The 27,116-nt window shown below is 40.4% G+C and overlaps 1 pseudogene; it reads right to left on the minus strand.

Moving 5' to 3' along the window:
* Window positions 1-24,421: 24,421 nt before the first annotated feature.
* Window positions 24,422-26,489, minus strand: LOC114027444 (annotated as a pseudogene).
* Window positions 26,490-27,116: the final 627 nt, after the last annotated feature.

Here is a 27,116-nt window from a genome sequence, read left to right on the forward strand (position 1 = left end):
CTAGACTATGACTATAGAAGGAACAAATGAAATTTGTTACAGAAACGTGTTATAGGCTGTTACAGAAGGTGTTCGGAACTGGCGAATTTACAGCTCTGCTGTCCTTAGCCCTGGTTGGGTCACTTATTCTGTGTGCCACAGTTTAAGCAGGAGTTTAGCCAGATGATGTCTAGTGAGGCAGCTAGGTGTGGCAGTGAATATAGACCTGGGCTTGGAGCCAGGAAGACCTGAATTCAAATCTGCCTCAGGCACTTACTTCCTGTGTGTCTTTGGGCAAGTCACTTAACCTCTGTTTGCCTCTGTTTCCTCAACTGTAAAATGGGGATAATAATAGCACTTATCTCCCAGAGCTATTGTGATGATCAAAGGATGTAATATTTATAAAGCACTTAGCATAGTGTTGGCACATAGGAGGTATATAAATGCTATTATTATTAGTATCATCATTATTATTAGGGCTACTAATATGGTAAGAAGACTTGAACCCATGCCCTACTGCTACTACCTCCTACTTAAGACCTTTCCTCATCTGCCCCACCCCCCCAGTTGCTGGCACACTCCCCTTTCTCAAATAACCTGGTTGTTATTTATTGGTAGATATGGTGCAGAGGCAGTTAGGTGGTGCAGTGGATAGAGCCCTGGGCCTGGAATCAAGAGGACCTGAATTCAAATCTGGCCTCAGACACTTACTAACTGTGTGACCCTGGGCAAGTCACTTAACCCTGTTTGCCTCAGTTTCCTCATCTGTAAAATGAGCTAGAGAAGGAAATGCAAACTACTCCAGTATCTTTGGCAAGAAAACCCCAAATGGGGTCACAAATGACTGAAAAATGACTCGATAAAAGCAGCAACAACAACAACAACAAATACATGGTACACCTCCCAAAAGAATGGAAGGTACTTGAGGGCCAGAACTATTGATAAGTTGCTCTTTGTATCCTCAATGCTCAGAATAGTGCCTTGCACAGATTATGTAGTAATAATAATAATATTAACAATAATAATTATAACTACAGCGCTTTAAGGTTTGCAAAGTGCTTTACAAATGTTAACTTATTTGATACTTACCACAACCTTGGGAAGTAGTTGCTATTATTATCCTCATTTTGCAAATATGGAATCTGAGGCCAAGAGAGGTTAAATGACTTGACATACAAGTCGGAAGCATCTGAGACAGGATTTGAACTCAGATCTTCTTGACTTGAGGCCCAGTACTCTGTCTAATACAGCACTGGAGAACTTCCTATTGAAACTGAAATGTATTGAAATGAATTTGTAGATCAATTGAGGGAAGCAGGGCTGTCTAGTCTGGAGAAGAGGATTTATGTGTCCATAGTGGCTATCTTCAACTACTGGAAATGACACCAGATGGAAGAATTAAACTTGACTCCGTAGGGCTGAATAAGGAGCAGTGATATGGCGGCTATAGAAGAGCAGGTTTTTAGTCAAAATAAGGAAATAACCCCCCTCCCCCAACATTTAGAGTTATCCAAAGGGAAAATCACTTGGTTCCATTGGAAGATAAGAATTCCCCTCCTCTAAGGGTTTTCAAGCAGGAGGTAGATGAATGCTCTCCAGGATATTGGAGTGGGGATTCCTGCTCAAATGGCAACTGGGCTAAATAATCACCATTTTCATAGGCCTACCAAAGGCAGCCTTGTTGATCATTCCTTTTTTTGAGCTTTTATTAGTTATTTAAAAATAAATGCAGAATTTTATTATTACTGCTCTCCCAAATAACACACAGCACTCTCTAGTGTAGAGTTAAAGATATATAGAGTTAGAGATAAATCATGTCTAGAAAGAAGCATGTTGAAATGCAACTCCAACCCCAAGCTTCCTGAGAAAACAGCTCATATTTTTGGGTGACACTATTATTGCTGGCTGCAAGAGTATCTACCTCTTAATAAAGTGTTTATTACTTTTTTAAAATGATGATTCAAATGAGATGAATAGCTATCTCTTGGGTAGCATTTTAAAGAATAAACCACTCTAGGGTGTAAATGATGGTGTCATAACTCATGCTTAATATATTGTCTAGGGCAAGTCCAAAATCATAGCGAGTCTATTAGGAATGAATGATCGGAGTCTGACTCTCACCCTGGAGTCACCTTGTCTCTTTTTTCTTTTTTCTTTGTAAAATGCAGTACATGCTACCAAATCTATGAGAATGGCAAAAAGTGATTGCAAGATAGAGTGAAATCCCTTTATAAAGCACCTCACTAGATCATGGATAAAGTTATAGGACAGACCATGTCACAGCTACTTTGGTCAATGACGCACTATGACAAACGAAGGTTATAACTCTGTGTTATGCTTGTCCTCCATGAAGAATTCGCAGACATTTTTCAAGGGGGGAGATGCAATTCCCATTTAAGCCCATGTTGACATGAGAGAAAACAAATACCTGGGCAAGGCTGCCTGCAATGGGCCTGGACCTTGGTCTCTTAGTAAGGAAAAGTGGATACATTCAACATATACACACACACATACACATATACATATGTCTACATATGTACGTGTATATATAAATATGTATTGTGTATGTATATAGGTATATATGTGTGTGTGGACATGTGCATTATATACATGTATATATACATGTAAACATACACATGTACACACATGTGTGTTGTGTATATTTGTATATATGCATTATGTATGTATACATTCGTGCACATACTATGAACATTCTTGCATATGATACATACACATACATGTGTACATTTACAGGTGTGCTTATATATGTATTGTACATACACTCATATATATGTATAGCAGCTAGGTGGTAGAGTGGTTATAGAGTGCCAGGCCTGGAGTCAGGAAGACTCATCTTCCTGAGTTCAAATCTGGCCTCAGACACCTATTAGCTATGTCACTGGGCAAGTCACTTAACCCTGTTTGCCTCAGTTTCCTCATCTGTAAAATGAGCTGGAGAAGGAAATGGCAAACTCTCCAGTATCTCTGCTAAGAAAACCCCAAATGGGGTCATGAAGAATCAGACATAACTGAAAATAACTGAACAACATATATATGTATATGTATATGCATGTATGTGTATATATATATATATTTGTATGTGTGTGTCTATATACACACACACACACACACACACACACATATTTCCCCCCAGAAGCATAATCTGCTGGATTGGAAGCAGGCTTTCAGTAAGAATGTTTTATTTGTGGCTATTCAGAAGAGCTGAAATGGCCTGGCAATTCAGACCATTGTCCTACTGCAGTGTGTATCCCATGAACTGAAGAGTGACTTGTATAAGTTTTGCCTTGCAGACAGCAGTCTATTGTTAAGGGGCCATTTATCATTATGAATAGACTGACAAATCAAAATAAAAAAAGACCCTGGAGTATTGAACCGGGCCCTCATTCCTCTAGATCCACTAGTACGTTAAATTATTAAAGTCAAGACAGCGTGCGGGATAGATAGAAGGATCTTAAGTTTAGAACTAGAAGTGACCCTAAAAGTCAGCTAGTCCAACATCTTCATTTTGTTTCCCCACCATGGCTCGGCTGTCTTCTACCCTGGAACTTCTCTCCTAGGATGTTCTCACCCTGAAACATTCCTCCTCTAAGTAAGCCCACTCCTACTGGTGAGTTCCTTCAGAGAGCCTCCATTTGGGGGATGAACCTAGGCTGGCCATGCTTCAGTCACCTCCCATTTGGGCTTCTGAACATCTCCAGACTTTGCTCCATGCCCCACATCCCTCCTCCCCCACCCCTCTGCTTTTCAGCTCTGTTATGTGTTGTCTTTCCCATTAGAATATAAGCTTCTTGAGGGTAGGGACAGCCTTTGTTTTTGCTTGTATTTGTATCTCTTATGTTTAGCACAGTGCCAGGCACACTTGTGTCCTGCCTGCCTTTACAGAGGAATAAACTGATGCTGAAAAGGATTGAGTGCTTACCCAAAGCCATACAGAGAGAAATGGGCAGGGTCAGAATTAGAACTAAGGTCCTCTGGTGCCAAAGCCAATACTTTTTTCCAGTGCACCACACTGACTTGCAAGGGTCTACTTCAGACACTCAACTCAAAAGAAAAAAGGTCACAGGGGAGAAAGAAATGCAGATTTTCTTTTCAAGAGCTTCAAGAATTTTTTTAAATGTACTGATATGGATAGAGTTACACAAGATGCATGTTCCATCCACTTTTTTTTGGTAAATAGAATTCTGTTTTCCCGTTAATTTCTAGTATAAAGTTAAGCTTGTTCCATAGAAAATATTCCTTAATGAACTGAATTAAAAACTTCTTGTAGAGAAAGGGTTTGGTATTCCCTTTTTTCTGTGTATTTGCCAGTGCTTGCCCTGTGGAGTAGACATGACTACTTCCCTCTGTTTGGATAAGCAGAAAGTCATCAAACACAATCATTCTAAGAAGATGAAGGACCACCAGGCCTTATCATTTGCACTGCTTATATGCCCCTCAAACCTCCAGATACTACCATCTGACCTACTAACATAACCAAAGATGGCAACCTGGACCTTGCCATCTACACTGTAGCTGGACCTCCTAAAAGTTTTTTTTCACCCAGTAAGAGTATGAGCTCCTTGGGAGCTGGGATTAATGTTTTCCTATTTGTATCTCTAGCACTTAACACAGTGTTTGGCACAAAGCAAGTACTTAATAAGTGCATTTTCCTCCCTTCCTTCATCTCTAATACATATTTTCTGCCAACATGGATACTTCTAAGTTTGAGGCTTCAGGAATTTCTAGAACATTTCTATTACTTCATTATTTCTACAATTGCAAAAGTCAGAAAAAACAAATTTAGTTAAGATGTTCTATATAAGTAACACTTTCCTTTTCCCTGCCTCCCCAAGGAAAACATTTTTCAAACAATATTATCATTAATTCTTACAACAATCCTTTCAGATAGGTTATCTCTAAATTTCACACAGAGGAACTGAGAGGGTACTGGGAAGAGAGACAGAGAGAGGTTAAGTGGCTTCCTTAAGAGTTAGAAAATGAATCCAGGCCAATATAGCACATTTATTAAAATCACTTTTTTCTTTTGGCCTGTTGACCTTTCACACCCATGCATCATGACAGCAACTGCAATGACGTGAAGCTGATAACCATACATCTGGATGTTGTTATGGCACCTGTTAACACGATGCCATAGATACTGTAATCAACTTGCCATTTTCCCATCTTTGTCTTCTAAATACCACATAGCAGATTTAATGAGAGATCCAGGCCTATAACTCACACCATCACATCCAAGCTGCAGCCATCATTCATTCTTAATAACAGCTCACATTTACCTAACACTTTAAGATGTACGAAGCATTTTCTTTATAACAGCCCTGTGAGTAGGTTTTCACATTCCTAAACTCATCTTTTTCATCCCCTCCCCTTTTGTTTTTTTTAACTTATTTCCTTTTTTATTTTTAATATCACTATAATTTTACAAAATATTCAAAACAAGTCAATAATCATTTATTAAATGCTTACCACATTCTAGGTGCTTTTCTAGGTAATGAAAATACAAATAAATAGGTAAAAAGAAAAGATAGTCAGCCCCTGTTCTCAAGGAGCTTACATTCTAATGAGGTGGGGGTTGGGGAAAGAAAACGTCTAAAAGAAAGATGAAAAGGGTTAGGGAAGAGGGGAAGATCCCCACATAGTGTAGAAAGAAGTCCAGAGTGTAGTGGATGGAACACTGGGCTTTAAGTCAGGAAAATTTGAGTTCAGATTGTGCTTCAGACACTTACAAGCTGTGTGACTCTGGGCTGATAACTTAACATCTTCCAGCCTCAGTTTGTCAGTCTGTAAATGGTAACAATAATACTATTACCATAACTCACAACATTTTTGTGAGGAGCAGTTGAGGTGGTATATGTAAAGTGCTTTGTAAACCTTAAAATGCTATATAAATGTTAGCTACTATCCTCATCTTCATTATCATGTGATAGTGACTAGGATGAGTATGTAACAAGTAATAGGAGAAAAAATGAAGCCAGCTTCCCCCAGGTTATAGATTCACAAGCAGCTCTGATTGCTCCCCTCTCTGATTATCCTTTCCTCCTTCACTTATGCTGCTGGCCCTACTAGAGGTGAGATTCTGCCATAAAGAAAAAATAGAGCCATTCTGAGTCAAGGCTCTGAACTCAACATAAGGTAGGCCGCCTACATTACATGACAGTTCTCTGTCTTATTTGGTTGTCCTTCCTAACCAATCTGTTCCGTGCAGTTTCCCAGCTCTCAGTAAAATAATTCCCCATATACAGCTCATGAAAAACATCCACCAAACAATCTCTCTTGGATCATTCTAGCTGAATTGTTTTCTTCCCCAACAACTAATCTCTTGAAGATGTCTTTGTCTCATACTCTCTGGGAAAAGCATCGTGGGTTTCCACGCACAGTTAATGACAAAATTACATGCAACAGTGGACCAAGGAATGGACCATTATACAAAGCTCCCTGTTGTTTGATTAAGACACTGCTCTCAGTGAAAATCATGCTGGGATTGAGAGGCATGGAGCCAAACTTGGTCTCTTAGAGTAAAAAGGAAAAGTTCAGAAAAACCTCAATGCCAATTGAGGAAGCACATGTATGCTTAGGACATCTGTGTACTTGGGATGGAGTCTGTTCAGCGCCACAAGTATTCGATCTTTGACAAATAATAGAATTTTCTTCATCTCTGAGTTGAATATTGAAATATGTTGAGTATGAAATAAAACCCAGTTGAATGAATCAGGTCATGAGGAAAAGTACTTGTCGGGAAGTTAGGAGCCTTGGTTGTATTCCATACTCTGCCCCATCTCATGGGATGATTAGAGCAATGTACTTCATCTCAGTCTCCTCACCTGTAAAATGTAGGAGTTGCCCGAGATGATTTTTAAGGGTTCTTCCAGCTCTGTGAATGTATGACCTCAGGTCATCTTTGTCTTTATCTCCTCAACAAGGGGCTGCATCATTTTCATGCTCTGCTATCCCTAGTTGTAAAATGAATAAGTGTATCTGCCTTTTGTCTTACTCCGTGGGTGTTGGTAAAGTAGATGAATCACTGAGCTAGATTTTCCTACATTTTAAAAGGCAGGGCCATGATTAGGGCAGGGCCATTGGGCCTTTTCCCAAGGGTACCAACATCTTGGGGGGAGGGAGGCACTTCCTCCAGAAATTCCCATACCTATGCCTCGAGATCATCAGTTGGTGGATACTTCCTGGTCCTCCTGTCACCATAGCACCCTCCTTTGGAACCTACCTTCCACCCAAAGTTTCAGTGGATGTATAGGTAGGTCTCTCAGGGTCAGGCTGCCCCCTCTCTTAGCATGACTGCACTCTATGTTGTCACTCTTCCCACCCCACCTGACGTAAAAGAAGACCCTACCACACCCCATAGCACCATGAAAACCACCTAGTTGTGGCTCAACTGAAGGGGGAACATAATTCAGCTCTTCACTATTCCCTTTAAACCAGATCTTTTGTGCTTTCCAAAATATAGTCAGATCCAGTGGCTAGGAAAAGAAGGTCTCAGTAAATGAGAGTATAATTGTTATTTTCCATTGACATTAGAATTCTACTTTAATGTTGACAGACTGATTAGAATTTGAATTCTAGAAACCAGACCGTTTTGGTTATGAACCAAATGGAGAGATGACCACATTTGGCATCCTCAGTTTAGTCAACAATAAGCTAAAATGTGACTGCAGAGCTCTCTTCACAGATGTGCCTGTTATATAACCTCAGCCATGCTCAGACTGTGTGAAAAGCTCCTTCATGATAAAAACCCACAAGCCAGCAGGATTTGGTCCCTAATCTTCAGTATCGATCAGAATGTTCACCAAGCCAACGCAGAGCCATCCAGGATTTGTTCTACCATGAGCACATTCAAAGGGAGAGGGGAGAGAGAGACAAAAACAAACAGAAAACTGGAAACCATCCTTAGAGAGAGTGTTCGGGTGAAATTACAGTCTTCTCTAACACAGCCGTCTAGCTGTCTACTTCCCAAGCTATAATGACTGATTGAGTATTTAGAAGAGGCTGCTGTCTCTCTGTCTGGGCTGATCTAGCTACTTCAACAACCTTCCTGAAAGTGAAAGGCAAGCTTTTGGGCTGTAAATATCCTCTTGGCTGGAGAGTTCTGCTTCAAAGGACCTTCAAAAAGAAAATCAGAAAGCAAGCACCCTACTCTGGCTCCCTATTTCCCCAACGATATCCACTAACTATGTCTTCCTATCTTCATCAAAGCCTATAATCTTGCTATTTAGGCAAATGCAATGGATTGAGTCCAGTGCTTGGAGTCAGAAAGACCTGAGTTCAAATCCTGTCTCAGACACTTATTAGCTGTGTGACCCTGGGTAAGTCACATAGGCTGTCTGGGCCTACATTTCCTCATCTGTAAAATGAGAAAATGTGGACTCAATGGTCTCTAAGGTCCCTTCCGGTTCTAAATTTACGATCCCAAATGTCTGTCAGTAGTTTCTCTACCAACTTGCTACAATGCCTGAAATTCCCACCATTCAAGCAACTTCTCTGAGGTAAGGCTGTGTGTATTCCTAAGAAGGCCCCAGTTGCCAAGTGCAATGGTGCTCACCCATAATCCCTGCCTGGGAGAGACTGAGGCTGTGGATCACTTGAGCTTGTGGGTTCTTAGTTACAGTAGGGCTAAATACATCAGGAGTCTGAACTAAGTCTAGCACCAATACAGGGAACCTCCAGGTTGGCAGGGTAGAGGGCACCAGATTGCATAAGGAGAGACAAAGGGAGCAGGGTCAAAGCTTCAGTGCTGATCAGCAGTGGGGCCAGACCCATGGGGCTTGACTACATTTCCAAATTGAGAGGGATAGGGATATCCAATTGGGGGGTGGGGGAAAGGTCTCTGGTAAAATGCAAACAGGAGTGGTTACATTAAATATTTAGGGCACATAGCACAGGTACAGTTATTGAGTTAACCAGCTATAACCTTGCAAAGCAGAAAGTAGGACCTGAGAGAATGAAATGCATTATATACAATAAATTTTGAGGAGAAGACTGGAAATGGAAGAAAATGAAGATTCAGAGCATGGTACATGACCCAGGGAGGACAGTCCCAAATAAGATGCAACTGTGGAGGGTTTGGGTAGTTAGGGAAGCATGAGGCCATTTGATACCTTCTAGCGGGGATGTCAAGGACATAGAAAGGTGTTAAGGAGAAATACCCTGATGATAAACTTCCTCTATGTAGTTATACTGTAATGGGTGAGAGGACGGGTCTGGTGCATGCATGGATCCTGTCAACTTGCTTAGCTGACTCAACATCCCTCTGCTGGGGATGCTGGGGAGATGACTTCTGGGAGAGTCATGATGAAGTGTATAAGGGAAGTGCCTTGGAGAGACAGTGGAAAGCGTGTGGACATTTTGTAACTGGTTCCTGTTGGCTAGCCATGTGGTTGAGAGGTATCTTTTTTGATTGGCTATGTAGCTAGAACTATCAACGTCTTCAAAGAGGTGTGAGTCAGCATTGGTTTCATGTGGTAACTCCTCCACCATAGGTTTGATGAGAGTCCATGCTATAAGGAAAAAGGTTTTAGGGTCTCCCTTCCCTGAAGCCTTATGGCCCTAAGAAATGGGCCTTGGTCTTTGGCCTTTTCTTTCTTTTCCATTCTAGGTAAAGAGAGTGAGTGAGGTCTCTGACCTTGGTCAGGAGAGAGGGCCATGGGAATCTGAGAGTCAGAATCCAAGCCAGTCAGTTTAGATGCCCTGAGGGGCAAGTAGTGATCTTCAGGGGTAACCTTTGGGACTCCAGCCCATTGGAAAGAGTCACCGGTCAGTCATACCTCACCTGGATGTAAACTCAGTGGGTCTAATGCTTCGCTCAGGAATGAGCTAAGATATGAGCCTAATCCTTTCTAACCCCTACTCCCCTCACCAAGGTAGTATGGGGGAGATTATGCCCCTGAAGTATAAGGAGGAAAATGTTTGCTTGTTTGTTCTTGCTATATCTTTGAAGTAAATATCCCTTTGGAAAGCCTAATTGATGTTAAGTGGTTCAATGGAATTGGTGTGCTAGTCACTGGCACTGGAACGTTAAAGAGAACATAGCCAGTCAGTGTCCAAGCCAAGGGCATCAGAGAAGAGAAACACCCCAACCCCTCTGGTACCTCCAGGGGTGATGTAGCAGGCCTGGCTCATAGAGAACCAGAACACAGATATATTCCATTCCTTAGGACCCTGTGTCAAAGACTATGATCCTGGAGGGTTTCTGGAGCCCAATGTATCAGGGAAGTGGATTCCTAGAAAGCAGTTGTTTTTTCTTAAGGATTTCTTGTTACAGTGCTTCTGGTCATTCTAGTCATATTTGGCAGGTCACAGCTGCTGGCCTGTTTTCACCGTGAAGCTGAATTTATTGACTTCTTCCTAACATTCCTCACTTTCAAGGGGAATCAGTAATCAAGGTTGACTGGAGGTCAACAGGTGCTGTGAAGGGACAACTTCCCCTTTAAACCCTCAAGATCACTGACCTAATAAAACCCGAAGTTCTGTTTTCCAACCACTCTTGGAAGGCATTATATTGTGTTACCTTATATTTGGTGAGGGAATTTTGAAGGTAGAGGAATCTAGAAATACAGCATCTTTATTCTCATTGTTGGGATTTGGGGAGGGGGTGGGGAATTTGGACTTTCCACGTGTTTATCCTCATTTAGAAGCCTTATGTCAAGTTCAGTTCCTTAGAGTCCATCTTGTTTCACAACAGGAATCTGTGTTTGTTACTCTGCCAAGCTCCAGACCTCCCCTCCCCAAAGGATGAAGTTATAAGTGGATGAGTTTCAATTTTTTTAAAAAAAATGATTGTTTTTATGTTCCATGATACCATCTTAAATGATAAGAAAAACTTCAATTTTTTAACCAGTAACCAAGCACCAAGGGAAAAAAGGCTGCTGTGTGGTATTAATAACAACCACAATAACAGTAACTAGCATTTATATAGTGCTTTAAGGTTTGCAAAGGGTTTTATAAATATTATCTCATTTTTATTCTCACAACAACCCTGAGAGGGAAGGAGGTGACATTATTATCTCCATTTTACAGATGAAGAAACTGAGGCCAAGAGGTTGGGTGACTTGACTGCTTTCCAAGTGGACATATAACAAACAGAGAAAGATGACTGATAAAAACCATATTACAAAACAATCATCCTTTTTTCAAGTTCACATTAATAGCTTTAAACCAAAAAATGAAATGCCTCCTTCTGCTGTGTCTTCCAAAGTAGAAGATTTCCATTACTCAGAGGATGGATCTCCATTCCTAGAGACTACAAGTATTTATCATGTACTTTTCATGGATCACTGAACATGCCGGAGTTTGCTTTTGTTTCTGAAAACGAAATATAGCCAAAGAGTCTGCTCTGGCAGCCACCTCAAGCATTAGAAACCAACGGGTTCACGTAATTGTGTACTAGCAGTGGTATTTGCGCTATGAGAAAAGAGAAGAGTCAGAGAATCCAGATGTTGTAATTAGGTATTTGTTGCTATTCTGCTGTTTTCAGTTGTGACTGATTCTTTGTGACCCTGGTTGGGATTTTCTTGACAAAGATACTGGAGTGGTTTGCCATTTCTTTCTCCAGTTCATTTTACAGATGAGGAACTGAGATAAACTGGGTTAAGTGACTTGCCCAGGGTCACACAGCTAGTAAGTGTCTGAGGCCAGGTTTGAACTCAGGAAGATGAGTCTTCCTGACTTCAGGCTTGGCACTCTATCCACTGTGCCACCTAGCTACCCACCTAAATGAAATTTTTTTGGATCTAGAGGAGAGATATATATTTAAAATGTTTTTCAAACTTTCAAGCACTATACCTCATTTTCTTATTCGTTAAATGAGTGGGTCGAAATTGATGGTCTCTAAGACCCCTACCTCTAAATCTATGATCCTATCACTTAAGTAGCATATCAATCAGAGGAAAGATTAACCAGTTTAAACAGTTACAGTGAAACCTCCCAGATAGATGTATATGACACTAATAAGCGTTCTGGTTTCAGAGATTCTAGGCATGAAGTGGTTATAAAAAAATGTTATGATGGTAAAATTAACAAAACTTGGCAAGAGAGTGTCAAGGTTGACACCAAGCTTGTGAGCCTGAGTGAGTTGAAGCCTATTTTTTTTAATGACGGTGCCCTCAACAAAAAGAAGAAAGTTCAGGAGCAGAGAGGATTTGGGGGAAAAGAATGAGTTCCGTTTTGGTCAAGTTAAGTTTAAGATGTCTGTGGGACATCCCATTTGAGATGGTTAATAGTCAGTTGGAGATGAGATTCTGGGAGTTAGGAGACAGGCTAGGACTGGACAAATAGATCTGAGAATTATCAACATAGACATGATCATTGAAACCAAGGGAGGTGATGTGAGGCTGACAAAGGTTGTGACTTGTCACAAGGGAAGTAAATATTAGTAAGAGGCAGGATAAAAACTCAAGTCCTCTGACTCCAGAGCCAGGGGTCTTTCTACTCCTTGGAGGTGACCAAATAGGCATGAAGTCTCTCCTAACTTTGGGCTTAGAGGTAGTGCTGGAAGCAATCCCTTAAAGGAACTGGTAGGTACTGTATGGGGAAAATCAGAACACAGTAAAAGATCTTATTTCTGAAATTTCTCCCAAAGATCAAGGGTTCACACTTAGCAAGCAAGGCTAATTTTGAAGTAGTAACCATTCATTCCATTTTTAAATTTAATTTAATTTTTTCAATGAATAAAAAAATTATTTTCTCTCCCTACACCTCTCCCACCTCTCCCACCCCTATTGGAAAAAAAAGAAAAAGAAAAACAAAACACTTGTGACAGATTTGCATAGTCAAATAAGACAATGAATTGGCCATGTCCAAAAACAGTCTTAGTTTGTACCCTGAGTCTTCTAACTCCTCTCTAACAGGAAGTGAACAGAATTCATCATTATAGGTCCTCCGGAATTATTGTTGGTCATCGAATTAATCAGAGTTCTTAAGTCTTTCAAAGTTGTGTGTCTTTACAATGTTTTTTGTTATTGTGTAAACTATTCTCCTGGTTCTGCTTATTTCATCCTGTATCAGTTCTTACAAGTCTTCCCAATTTTTTTTCAAACAGCCCCTTTCATCATTTTTTAGAGTGTAATATTATTCTATTAATTTATGCATCATAATTTGTTTTTATCATTCCCTGATTGATGAGCACTCCCTTAGTTTCTAGTTCCTTGCTGCCACAAAAAGAGTTGCTATAAATACTGTTGTATACATCAGTACTTTTCCTCTTTCTTTGATCTCTTTGGACATAGGCCTACTAGTGGTATCCCTGGGTACACATGATTTATTGTCTTTGGGGAAAGTTCCAAATTGCTTTTCAGAATGGCTGGACCAATTCACAACTCTACCAACAGTGCAACAATGTGCCTATTGTCCCATAGCCCTTCCAACACTTATGATTTTCCTTCTTTGTTGCTTTTGCCAATCTAATAGATATGAGGTAGAAGCTGTATTGCTTTAATTTGTATTTCACTAATTATTAGTGAATTGGAATGTTTTTATATGGCTAGTGATACCTAGGATTTCTTTCTTAAAAAACTTCCTGTTCATTTCATTTCTAAATGAAATTGTTTCAAAATCTAAAAAGAGAACTCATCTCCCAATCATTACTCTGAATATGTCCATTTGGCCTTCACTACCTATTCACATTTCAGCATTGGTATTCCCTTCAACTGTGCAAGCCACAATCCATTTGTGCCTGTCTACTCTGGCCCATATCCTCCTGCAAATTTGCCTCAAAGAGTCCACCCAACTGGATGGAAGACCATCCATTTATCACTGTTATTATAAAACAGTGTTGTATTTAATATAAATGGCTTGTATAGTCACCCTATGTTAAATTTAGAAGTTTGACCAAAGGTAAGGGGGATGGACTAACTTGGCTTATTTCTTCCCCAGCCTAAGCATCTCATGGTACAGTGTGAGATAATGGATTCTGAGAACAAGATATCAGTAGCCAGCATGTGAAACTTTGGCATCGGTGGTAAGAATGCTAAATCTGGTATCAGGAGATACCTGGGACTGAATCTTCCCTTTGGTTCTTATTAGATGTGTAACTTGAGGAAAGTCATGGAACATCTCCCAGCACCTATTTCCTCATCTGTAATATGAGATTATGTAATCATGTCTGCAGTACTCTTTTCTCAGGATTGTTGTAAGGATCAGAGGAGAGAATACATATGTAAAATGCTTGGAGACCATAAACTGCTGTAGAAATGTCAGCTTCTTACTCAGATGAGTGCAAGCCATTTCAGTGCTGCATCCCTAACTTCCAATCGAGAATTAAATGGATGTGAATTGCTTCTCATTTGAAAAAAGCCAGCGCTTCAAACTGGGGTGCCAGCTGCCATGGGTCATAATTAAAATGGAGTGTTAGAGTATTATAATTCTGCTAAATGCAAAGCAATTTTCCAGGGAAAGTAAGCAAATGAAGGTTGCATCTCATTAGCCACAAGTCTATCTTCCTAATACTCTATCAGATGCCACTTGCTCTGTGCCTGGGAGACCTGCCCACTCTCCCTCTGATCTGTGCCACAAGCTTGAAGTTGCATAAAGGGGAAAAAAAATCCCAAAATCTTGTTTTCCTATCTTTTTGGGTAGTGACGTCAAGGAATTAAAAAATGAGGGAGAAACTGGAAGGGGTGTGGCCAGAGGTAGGTAGCATAAGGAAGAAAGCATCAGGCTTGGATCCAGAAGACCTGTGTTTGCATCCTGCCTCAAATATTAGCTGTGCTACCCTGGGTAAATCATTTAACCTCTCCTAGCCTCAGTTTCCTCATCTACAAAATGATGGGATTATATTCAAGGGCCTCTGAGTTTTCTTCCAGATAGAAGTCTTTGATCCTAAGGTTCGAATGGCACAGCTGAGTTTCAGACCAATGAATGTTGTGGTATGGCAAGGGGTCCAACTTGAGTCCATCAGTATAAAACAGACTTAGCAATGATTAGGTGGATGGCTTCTTTCACACACAAAAAAAAGTTGGAAAGAGGCAAATGAGGTCAAAAGACTCCTGCCTGGAGCCAACTGTAATGTTCATCTTGGCAGGCTGAAACTGCAGAGCAACTGATTGACAGCAGCAAAAAAGCCTCCTAAGTTGAAAGGAAACCCTCCCCTCAATAACCACCAGCCTGAAGGTCGGGTCTAGGAGCAAGGAAGGGAGGTAAGGCATTGGGCAGCGATGTGACCCAGGAGCTGCCAGGTGACAGCTGCAGCAGCCAATAAACCCTTCTCCAGTCATTTTTTCGTGTGGCCCCTGCTGGAAAAGTGCTGATCTGTGCCCTGATTCAGCTGTTTGGGTAATTCAGAGCATTTGGCAGCACATCTGGTGTCAGTGATTTGGTTACTCTTTTACATATTTCAATCTTTCATTCGCTTTTATCTGATGTAGCCAGTTCCCCTCCCCCAAGGTGACAGAGTTTCCCAGAAGGGGGTTGGGGGTGGGGATGAAGGGGGCTCTTCAGATCAGTTCTTTAAACAGCCTGTCTCAAGATTACCATTCCACTACGGCTGTTGTCCAAATCATGCTAATTTGGGGGCACGGAGGGCGGGGGAGGCACAGAATATCTGACCCATCCATTTCTTGATTACAGCTGACGCTCTGCAGCTCCTGGGGCCTGGCATTTAGTCGTGCAGAAGCCTGGACCACCTCTGCAGGTCAGGCAATGCTGGGAAGAGCTGCTAAGAAACATGTCTTCAGAAAAGAATGGCGCATTAAAACCTAAAGCTATTAACATCACTCATATAATTTAATGCTGGTTCAGAGAATTTAAGTTAAACTCACATACAGTTTAACATTTAGAATATGCATATGTTTGAATGCAAAACAATAGATAAGTATTCAGTGCAATGTCTACTCTTTATTTGACAAGCATTTATAAAGCACTTTCTGTAGGTAGAGCACTATAGTAGTAAGCACTGGGGTAATGCACAAAGTTTGGATAAGACATGGTTCATATTAAATTCTATATAGATGCAGGGTTTTTTCTTTTAATATTTTATTTTTTTCAATGAACAAAAACCTTCTCTCCCTTCCCTCTTATGCCCATTTAAAAAGAAAGCCAAACAAAGCCCTCCTAACAAATATTTGCAGGTGTTTTTAACCTGAGGTCCTTGAACTTGGTGGGTTTTTTAAAATATATATTTGATAACTATTTTAATATAATTGGTTTCTTTTGTAATCCTATGCATTTAGGGACAGTCAGGTGGTGCAGTGGGTAGAGTGATGGGCCTGGAGTCAGGAAGACCTGAGTTCAAATCTGGCCTCAGGTATTTTTACCAGCTGTGTGCTCCTGGACAAGTCACTTAACCTCTGTTTGCCTCAGTTTCCCCAACTATAAAAATGGGAATAACAGAGTCCCTAACTCTCAGGGTTGTTGTAAGTAAAAGAATTGTAAAGCACTTACCATAGTGCCTGGCACATAGTAGGTGCTGTGTAAGTGCTATCTATTATTATTTTATTTTATGCATTTAAAAACATAATTCTGAGAAGGGATCTATTGGTTGCACTAGACTGCCAAAGGGGTCCATGTCAGAAAAAAAAGATTAAGATTCTCTGAATTTCCTGGTTTTAAATGTATAAAAAATATATATATTATGAGACTGTAAGAAATGACAGGCCTGTGAGACCCCCCTAATATGATTTACTGCAAACTTATTTCACAATTTAAAAATTACATTAAAAAAACCCAAAATTCTCCAACACGTGCTTTCTGCTCCATCAGATTCATCTCCTCTTAGATATCCCATAATCACTTCCACTCTGTGTTTTTGCTCAAAACGACTTCCCTTCTCTCCCCACTTATATCTTTCCCTTATCAAATGAGATAATACTTATTACACACTTAGAATAGTGCCTGGAGCGTAGTAGGCACTATAGAAATGCTTATTCCCTTCCTCCTATTGCCCCCCCCCCAGGTCCAACTGAAGTCATTTCCAACCTCTCCATTTTGGTTTTCATGATTATTCCCACGGGACAAAATCCTCCACTCTCTGATTTCGCACTGTCTCCTTCTTTAGACTGAACTACACAATTTGGCATTTAATTGCATGCTCTTTGGATACTTCTTCAATTGCTCATGTGTGTCACTCTCTTCTCAATTTGACTGTAAACACTCTGAGGGGCAGGGACAATGGTTTTCAGATATAATATACAGCTAGGGGCTGGGTCCCAACCCAGAGCACAAGACTGAGCCCCCCTTAGGTGCTCAGTAGATACTTGGTGATTAATCAATGGTAGGACTGAAATAATTTTCTTGATATGATGCAATAGTTTTGTAATTCTCATCCTCAGCGTTGTTCTCTTTCCCAAGATAAGCATTCATCAGCACACCCTTTAGCAAGGGTGTTGGGGTTGACCTTCTCTGGAGAAATGTAAAGAGAGGAGAGATGAGGACCACCTGCCTCCATCACAGCCGAATGTGATGTATTGATATTCTTACCTAGGCTAGGAAGTGGGAATGGAAGGGCCGCGGTAACTGAATAGGAAAGAAAACAGACACTTTGCAGGCAGGGGCAGATACGGAGCTTGGTTGAGTTGTGAGATGAGGACTGAGAGTATTAGGGAGTTATCTTGTTTTTCAGGAAAAGAATTGATTTTTTTTCCTGGTTTTAAATAACATTTACTAAACTCTGACAGAGTGCTGTAAACCATTTACAGGACAGTTAAAAGATCACCTTTGTTTGCCCTAGATTTAAAAACAAAACCAAAAACATTGCAATTTGACTTTTCTAGAAAATGTAGTAATTCATATCCTATGGGATTTAAGTAAGGGAAATAAGACCATTTATCAACCTCACCCCATACTCCAATTCATTCTGGGTTATCCCTAATATTCAAAGTTGTCATGTTTACATAGTGTTTTATAGTTTACAAAGCACCTTAGATTCCTTCCACTATTTAATCCTCACCGTAACTGTGAGGTGGGTAGAAGAAACATCTCCATTTACAAATGAGGAAACTGAGGTTAAATAACTTGTCTGTAGTCATATGGCTAGAACATGGTCGAACTTAGAGCCTTCTGACTCAAAGTGAGGGCTGTTTCCATTATTACATGTTGACTCCTGCTTTTGGCAAAATGCCCATCTCCAGCTTTCAGTTTTTATCTTTCTCTTCTGTCACTCCTTCCCCCGAGGTCCTCAGTGCCCTTGTTCTGACCCTAGGTAGCCCAGAAACCCCTCACCAAATTCCCACATCCAAATTATCCTTTCCCAATCCAATCCAAACCAGCAAGCACTTAATAAGCACCTACTATGTACCCTGCAGGAACTTTCATTCTGCTGACAGGGTACAAAAGATTCACAGCTAAGTAAATATATATGATAATGTGAGGAGGGAGACAGCATTAACAGAGTAGGGGGTCTGGAGGAGCTTCTCACTGTGATGGGGTGATGGGACCTGGAGCCATCCTATACCCTAATATTTCAGGGTTCCCAGCAACCCCAAACCACATCAATTAGGGAAAGCATGTGTTGAACTTTTAATAAAATTCAGGATCCTAAAAGAGAGACGTGAGGAGCCCATACTCATTCCAGGTATAAGGACAATCCATACAAAGTCATGGGAGATTGAATGCCAAGTTCAGAGATAAGAGAGTAAGCTCATTTGGCTAGAACAGAGTTTGGGGAATAATATGAAATATGCCTGGATAGGTTGACTGGAACCAAACAGTGAAAGGCTATAGATGTTCAGTTGAGGACTATTTTATCTAGAGGTGGAAGAGAGTCATTGGAAGTTCTTGGACCAGAGGAGTGACATGGTCATATTCATGCTTTAGGAAGATGATTTTGGCAGTTGTGTGGGAACTGAATTAGATAAGGGAGTCAGAAGCTGGGGTTCCAATGAAGGCCACCATAATCCAGGAAAAAGGTGAAGAGGGCCTAAAACCACGGAGGTGATCATTTCTTTGAATAAACCAGACGCCAGATTACAAGATAATGAGAAGAAAGTAGGATATGAGGAAGTGGAGGCAAGAAGTAGAGATTTTTTTTCTAGAAGTTGGGTTAGGAGGAGAGATACAGAATGTTATGTTGAGGGATAGTAGGGTCAAGTGAAGATTCTTTGTATTTGAGCAAGGAGAAGACTTATTTGAAGGCAGCAATGAAAGAGATTAGGAAAGAGTGAAAATTAGAGAAAGAAAAAAGATATAATTGAAGGGCAAGCTGGAGAAGGGGAGGGAGGGTGGTGAGCCAGGATGGGATCAAGTACACAACAGAGGTTTTGACTTTGACAAGGAGAACCACTCTTCTTCAACGACAAGAGCCAAGGAGAAGAAAATAGGGTATGTTGTTAAGGGGTTTTGAAGTGTAGGAGAGGGAATTCACTCTTAATAGAATGCCAGATTTTGTCAGTGGAATAGGAAAGGAAGAGAGGGGAAAGGGGCAGCAGAACAGGCCCTGTAGCCTTCCCCTATCAAAACTTTTCCACTGTGTATCTCATTAAGCTCATCTTAACTGGTTGTCAATTGAAAGGGATCTGATAAACTCACTCACGTTAAGGTGTCAATAGCTGATAAGACTTGTTACCTAGTCCCTAAAGTATTTACCTTGCATCCGGGACACCAGCTGGTTGAGGGAAGATCTCTCTGAGGGGTGGGGTAAGATGGGGCTCTTCCTGCCCCCACCTCCCAAATCTCAGCATATCATCACTTCAGCTCAGGCAACCTCAACCAAAGTTTGCCAGGCCAACACTCTTGATCTGTCATGAGCTTGTGAGCAAATGGTGTGTGAGCATTTGCTCAGACTGGGAAGCCACACGTGAATAAGTCCTAGTGATTAAAAAAACAACTCTCTGATATCAAGAAAGTCAACATATGCAGAAGCATCAACACCACAACTCAGAGGAAATCTCCAGACACATCTGAAATTGAGCTAATAAACACAGATGCTCAGTGCTGAAATATTTATTCTGTCCTGAATTTTGTATTAAAGCACCTCAACTCAGGATGGGTAAGTGTGCCAAAACTATGAGTAAAAGACCTAGGATGTGGAAGAGGAAAAGCTTAGGGGAAGGAAAGGGATGGGGCAGAGAAGGAGGAGGGATTTTAATAAAAATTGAAAATGCAATTCCAAAGCTGGTCCCTGACATGGGGGCAGCTCACTGACATTGGGAATATTCTTGCCCTGACACTGATACACCTGTGAAGAACTGGCTAAAATGTTTACAAGCAGAGAGCCTGTGTGTGTGTGTGTGTGTCTGTGTCTGTGTGTCTGTGTGTACACGCTATGTATAAGGATCCTCAAGCAGGTTACATAAGGAGTCTGTTGAGTAAAAGCTCTTTAATTATCTGTGTTAAAATCTTGATTCAAGGCTGATTCAATTACAGGATAGCATAACTCACTTCACAGCCCACTGTGTTACCCAACAGCCTCTCCCCTGCCTTTTCTGTCCATGTTAAGTGTACTTTTCATCCCTATCCCACTCTTTCTTGTGGTTGTTAATAATAATTATAATAGTAGATAATAATAGCAATGCTAGTAAGAGACAGGCCAATGGGGATGACATATACCTCATTTGGTTCCCACATGGTTTTTTATTTTCTTCTAGGTATCTATATTTTGAAATCTTTTCAGTTAATGTTGTTTGGGAGCAACATAGGTATTTGGTATGGCAACATCATAAAAAACATTGTCTTTAAATTGTTTTGGATCAGTATTATATTGGGGTGATTGGGGGAGACAGTTTTTTTGGTAACGATGCTCTGGTTTAAGTATGGTTTCTTTACTGAATTCTCAAGGATATTTTGGGTCTATATTTGGAAAATGGGGATTCATCATTCATTGGTTTTATCAAAAGTGGCAAGCTTCCAGTGTATAATTCTTGCCACCAAGTTATGTCTTTCTAGATATTTGATTGGTTTTAAATTTTTGCATCCTGCAGTCATGTATTGTACAAATTGTATTGTCCTTGCATGGTCTTCATCAATCATGAAGCCTGGGCTCCTTAAGGAAAAGCTTTCTATTGTTTTGAGGAGGCAATGACCTGGTCTTGAAATGCTTCTGCTATGTGAGTATTCCTACTACTACTAGTGGTGGTGGTCATTGATAGCAGCTTCCCATTTCTATGGCAGTTTTTGGTTGACAAAGTGCCTCACTCTCCACAACTATGTGAACTATGTCAAATAAGTGTTATTATTCCCAATTTACAGATGAGGGAATTAAGGCTTCCTTGACAAATGAAGGGACTTTTTATGTCAATACCCCTAGTGATACTGTCATTTTCATAGCATTTTTATGGTTTGTAAAGCTCTTTTTTAAAAATTCATATGAGCCATTATCACTTTACTATTTACCTATAATACCTATATTAATCAGAATTATAAAATAGAGTTTTATTTCTCTTAAATAGATACTTATATTCTAAGACAAAGGTAATAAAATGTTTTCTCTGTTTCACTCAGTTGGGATATTGTAAAATAAATGATATTAATTTCAAGAGAAGGTGAAATCAAAGATCTAATCATCACAAGTTGACTATTATCACCAATTTGCAGAAGGCTGATAATGAAGTATAATTGTCTTGATAGAATAATGATGACTGTTAATTTTTTATTTATGATAGACATTACTGAGAGGCAGTATGGTGTGGTTGATAAAAAGCTGACCTTGGAATCAGGAAGATCTAAGTTCCAATCTTTCTTCTGATACATATAGTTTGTGTGATACATGCAGTGTCAAACAAAACAAATTCCCTCAATGTATGTATGTGTGTGTGTATACACACAAACACAACTCTAGTAGAAAACAAGACAAAGGGGATAATATTATCTAATTTGGTCCTCATGACAATGGGGTAGATATTGTTTTTCTCCCCAGAGTCTAGAAAGGGAAATGAGGCTCAGAGATGTGACTTACTCAAGGTCACACAGCTAATGAGGAAACCTTCAAACCTAGGCCTTCTGGACTTCAGTTCCAGGGCTCTATCCCATCTATCATACTATGCTTTCTCTGAAAGCAAGATGCATTCTCGAATACAAAGCAGAAATAACAAGGTCTTACAATTTTCTCCCTTTTTTTCTCTGATTAAAGCAGCTGAAAAGAGCATCAGCCCAAGCAGTTCCAGAGATTTTTTTCTTAATGGGTGCTTCAGATGCTAGCCAGCCTGGACTAAACATTTGCTTCATTATGCATATTTTACTAGAAAGTTTTTTGCAGCTGGTATGTTGAATGTTCCCTAAGAACCAATTTGATTCTGTTTCTATGAGTAACTCATTTTTTTTTCAAGTGGAGAAGAGAGCGCAGAAACAGCTCAGAGTGTTTAATAATCTTTTAAAAAGTATTTCATTTCTGTGTGAGATCTGAAATCATCTAGGTGCTGGGTAGTCAGCTTACATTTTGGCATGAATCAATTAGTCAATCAGCAAGTATTCATTAAGTACATCCTATGTGCCAGGCACAGTGTTTGGCATTGGGATAAAATACAATAAATAATATAGTCCCTGGCTTCCAAAAGCTTCTATTCTCTCAGTGAAAGCAACATATCCACATATAAGGATAGTCAAGATACATACAAAATAGAATTTGATTTTGGGAGTGAGGCACTAGTAGTCTGGGGATCACGAAGAGCATCCTGTAGTTTTTTGTCTAGGTTTTGATGAAAACTCAGGATGCTAAGAGGCAGAGGTAAAGAGGGAGAGTTTTCCAACCATAGGAGACAGATTGTACAGAGACTTGGAGACAAAAGATGGAATATTGCATATGAGACCTTTTCTAGGTATTCATTAGCAAGGGAAATAAACAATCCTTCACCAACATAAAAATATAGGGAGCTGCCATGTGTAATTTCTATATTTCTCCATTCAATCTTCTACATTTTCACATCATGACTCTAATAAAGATTCCATACTCAAAGAAATTTATAACTTCTTTCCACCAAGGTGCTATTTATATTTTAACTGAAGGAAAAGTATGGGGTGACATTTTTTTAGTCAAAGAGATTTTAAAAAGAAAAAGACAATCTGTTGTATGGAGAAGTCAGAGCTCATTCATCCTACATGCCTGAGATTTTCACTATTGGAAAAATGGAAGCTAGTTTGAAAATATATTAAAATTCATGATTAGAATCTTTAATTAACAAGGGAAAATGGCTATTCTCTCTGTCACTCTCCCAAATTATCACATAGACAAAAACTCAAAATGAGGGGTCAAGAAGTCTCTGACACACAAATTTGGAGCAGCAGCATGAGATGTTAAGCCTACTTGCTAATGACAATCTCCTGCCCCTCTCCTTAGGAATTTAGTCTGAATAATGAATTAAGTGATGGGTAAACCCTTATCATTAACTGTAATAAAAAATACCTTTAAAATGGAAACATCAAGGCAATTTTCCAAACACCTTTCTTTTCTTGTTGTTCAGTCGTGTCTGACTCTTTGTGACCTCATTTGGGTTTTCTTGGCAAAGATACTGGATTGGTTTGCTATTTCCTTCTCCAGCTCATTTTATAGATGAGGAAATGGAAGCAAACAGGGTTAAGTGACTTGCCCAGGGTCACACAGCTAGTCAGTGTTTCAGGCTATGTTTGAATTCAAGATGACTCTTCAGGACTCCAGGTCCCGGCACCCTATACACTGTGCCACTTAGTTTGCCCTGTTCCTTTTCTGCAGATTCATTTCTTTTGTGTGTGAGATGCCTCTAGCCTTGAATTGCTTCTGGATTTCAGTTTCTCCCTGCTAAGTTCACACAAACTTTCCTTATCTGTAACCCAAAGAGTGCCTCAGACTGTTTTTAGCTGACTGAGGCATGACAAGGGAAAAAAAATGTCTCCCTGTCTCTGACATCTTATTTTTCCCTAAAAATATTTTGTGAAGCTATCATCTGTAAGCTCTTCATTCTAAGCGTATATGTTTCAAGCCCCAAGGAGTATACTCTATTTCTGATATTTCAGGATTTGGGTAATAGGTCTATGCTTATCTTATCACTTCCTAGTTTTATAAGATTTCAAACATTTACTCTAAAATGAATGATTTTTCTTCCCTTAGATTCATGAATCCCAATTTTTTTCATCTGAATGTGGAATAATGGAAAGACCATTAGGCTTGGTTCAAATCTTGCCTCTTCTATTAACTAGCTACGTGACCTTGGGTAAGTCATTTCCCTCCTTTGGACCTCAGTTTCATCATCTGTAAAATAAGCAGGTTTCCCAAAGTTTTAAGGTCCCTTCCATTTCTGGCCTTCTATTAATCTTTTTTTTTTTTTTTTTTAGTGTAAAAACTGCATTCTCTTTATTCTGAATAATTTCAGAACAAAATAAACATTAACAGCCCATAATACACAACATTCTACTCTGTAGATCAGGAGAGGGGGAACAGGAACCCTTGTAAGCCCTGCCCCAATACACTGGAAAACAGAACATTGGCAGATGGAGCCAGGCAAGGAAGGGCCTCTACTGCTACTGTGGGAAAACACAGGGAACTCTACAGAGGGTGGCATCTGATGCAGAGGTTCATCTAATCTACATTCTCCATGCAGGATGCATCTTCATCTCCTTCAAGTGGGGGGATCTCATCAGGAACAGCAGCACTGGGTTCTTCTGCTGCCACCTCATGCTCATCAGCGCCAAGACCTATCTTAATCATGCGGTAAATTCAATTTGAGTGAGTAGCAGCACTACCAGGTCTTTCACATCCTGGTCATTCTTGTCAGCCTCAGACTTCTGCCTGAGAGTCTCTGGGGTGATCTGGGTTTATTTCCAGGTGCTTCTTGACCATCATGTGACCCATTGTGGAGTTGTCTCTCAATGCCTTCACTTTCATGATACGTTCTATGTTGGCTGTCCAGCCATATGTGCAAATCACAATGCAACGGGGTGAAGACACCATCCAATTGGAGATTGTTACTTTCTCAACTTTCTTGTCCAGAATTTCCTTCATTAGCTGGCTAAGTTCTCAAATTTTGCCCTGCTCTCCTCAATTTTTTTCTTTTCTTCTTCATCCTCTGGAAGTTCTAACCCTTTCTCAGTAACAGAGACAAGGGTCTTCCCATCAAATTCCTTTAGCTGCTGCATGCAGTACTCATCAATGGTCTCTGTCATGTATACTACTTCAAAACCACATTTCCGTACCCATTCCACAAAAGCAGAGTTGGCCACTTGTTCTTTGCTCTCACCGGTGATATAGTAGATGCATTTCTTGATTTCCTTCATTCTAGACACATACTCAGACGAGCAAGTCGTCTCATTTCCTGACTAAGATGTGTGATAATGTAGCAATGCAAATACGTGGCGCGTGTTGTCGAAAAGGCCTCATAGAACTTTCTTGCATTTCTCTTTGCCTTCTGCCAGTTCAGAGTAAAGCTCTAGACACTTCTTGACAATGTTCTTATGGATGACCTTCAAGATTTTACTCTGCTGCAACATGTCCCTGGAAATGTTGAGGGGCAGATCCTCAGAGTCCACCATACCTCGGATAAAATTAATATACTCAGGAATACTCAACTGTCCATGATGAACACATGCCATACATACAGCTTAATGTTGTTCTTTTTGTTTTCAAAGAGATCAAAAGGAGCCCGGTGGGGGACGAATAGCAGAGCTCTGAATTCTAGCTGACCTTCCACAGAGAAGTGCTTTACTACCAAATGATTTTCCCAATCATTGGTGAGGCGCTTATAAAACTCGCCATATTCCTCTTGGCTGATGTCATCAGGGTTCTGTGTCCAGATGGCCTTAGTATTGTTCAGCTCTTCCTGATTAATGTTGATCTTCTTGGTTTTCTTCTTCTTGTCCTTGCCTTCATCTTCATCAGATCCTACATCTTCAATCTTGGGCTTCTTCTCATCTTTAGCTGGCTTTTCCTCTTCTTTCTCTTTATCTTCCTCTGTCTCATCATCACTGATTTCCTTCTCTTGGCCTTTCTCCAAATAAAGTGTGATGGGGTAGCCAATAAACTGAGAGTGCTTCTTTACAACCTCTTTGACCCAGCTGTCTTCCAGGTACTCTGTCTGGTCTTCTTTCAGATGTAAGATCACGTTGGTGCCCCTGCCAATAGGCTCACCATGGTCAGCACGGACTGTGAAAGAGGCACCAGCAGAAGACTCTCAGACATACTGTTCATCATCACTGTGCTTGGTGATGACAACTACCTTCTCTGCCACCAAGTAAGCAGAACAGAAACCCACACCAAACTGACCAATCATGGAGATGTCTACTCCAGCCTTCAAAGCCTCAATGAAAACTTTGATGCCAGACTTGGCAAGTTATTGATCAAATCAGCTTTTGTCATGCCAATGCCAATGTCCATCAAAGTCAGAGTGTGCTCCTGAGGGTTGGGGATGATGTCAATCTTCAGCTCTTTAGTACTGTCCAATTTGGAAGGATCTGTCAGACTCTCATAGCAGATCTTGTCCAGGGCATCAGAGACATTGGAAATGATCTCTTGAAGGAAGATTTCCTTATTAGAATAAAAGGTGTTGATAATCAAGGACATAAACTGGGCAATCTCTGCCTGGAAGGCAAAGGCCTCCACCTTCTCCTCTCCATGCTGTACTTCCTCAGGCATTTTGAGTAGTTGTGGATAAGAAGGCCGGTTCAAGGAAGTATTGAGTCCAGTGACTCCAAAGAACGGGTACTGGGAGGAGCGTGGCACAAGAGAACCATCTATAAATCTTCCCCTACAGAAACCACCTAATCGAGATCATTTTAGCTGTTCTTTGGAGAACCTCTAGCTCCATTCTATCTATCTTGAGATCACAGTGGGGAGTACCAACCAATGGACACTTAGTTGCCCTTCACTGTTCCAGAACAATAGGACTGGGGACCATACAATCTGATGAGTCAGCCTTGGGTTGTCTTACATGGACCCCAAAAACTTCGGTCAATTTTGGAGGTTTCAGGGCTGTAGATCTTGTATGAAGTCATTTCTGCTTCAATAGAAGAATCACTCTGAAGCAATTTTGATTCTTAAAAAAATGCACACAGGAAATTTGCAGCTCAGGCCACTGACGGCTCTATGTCATGCCACAGTTAAGAGTATACTCTATGCTTTTAAGTGACATGTTATGGAATGGAGCCAGCTACAGTGATGCTTAACTAATGGTACCTCCATCCAATGTGATGTGCCACTACCATGGGATTCTTGAAGGCAGGAAGTCCTCAGTGCTCTATTTTGCATTTCTAGGCACTATCATTCTCATCATCATCTCCTT

The sequence above is a fragment of the Vombatus ursinus genome, unplaced genomic scaffold (assembly GCF_900497805.2).
Source record: "Vombatus ursinus unplaced genomic scaffold, bare-nosed wombat genome assembly UNPS02014861.1, whole genome shotgun sequence".
NCBI classification, from domain to species: Eukaryota; Metazoa; Chordata; class Mammalia; order Diprotodontia; family Vombatidae; genus Vombatus; species Vombatus ursinus.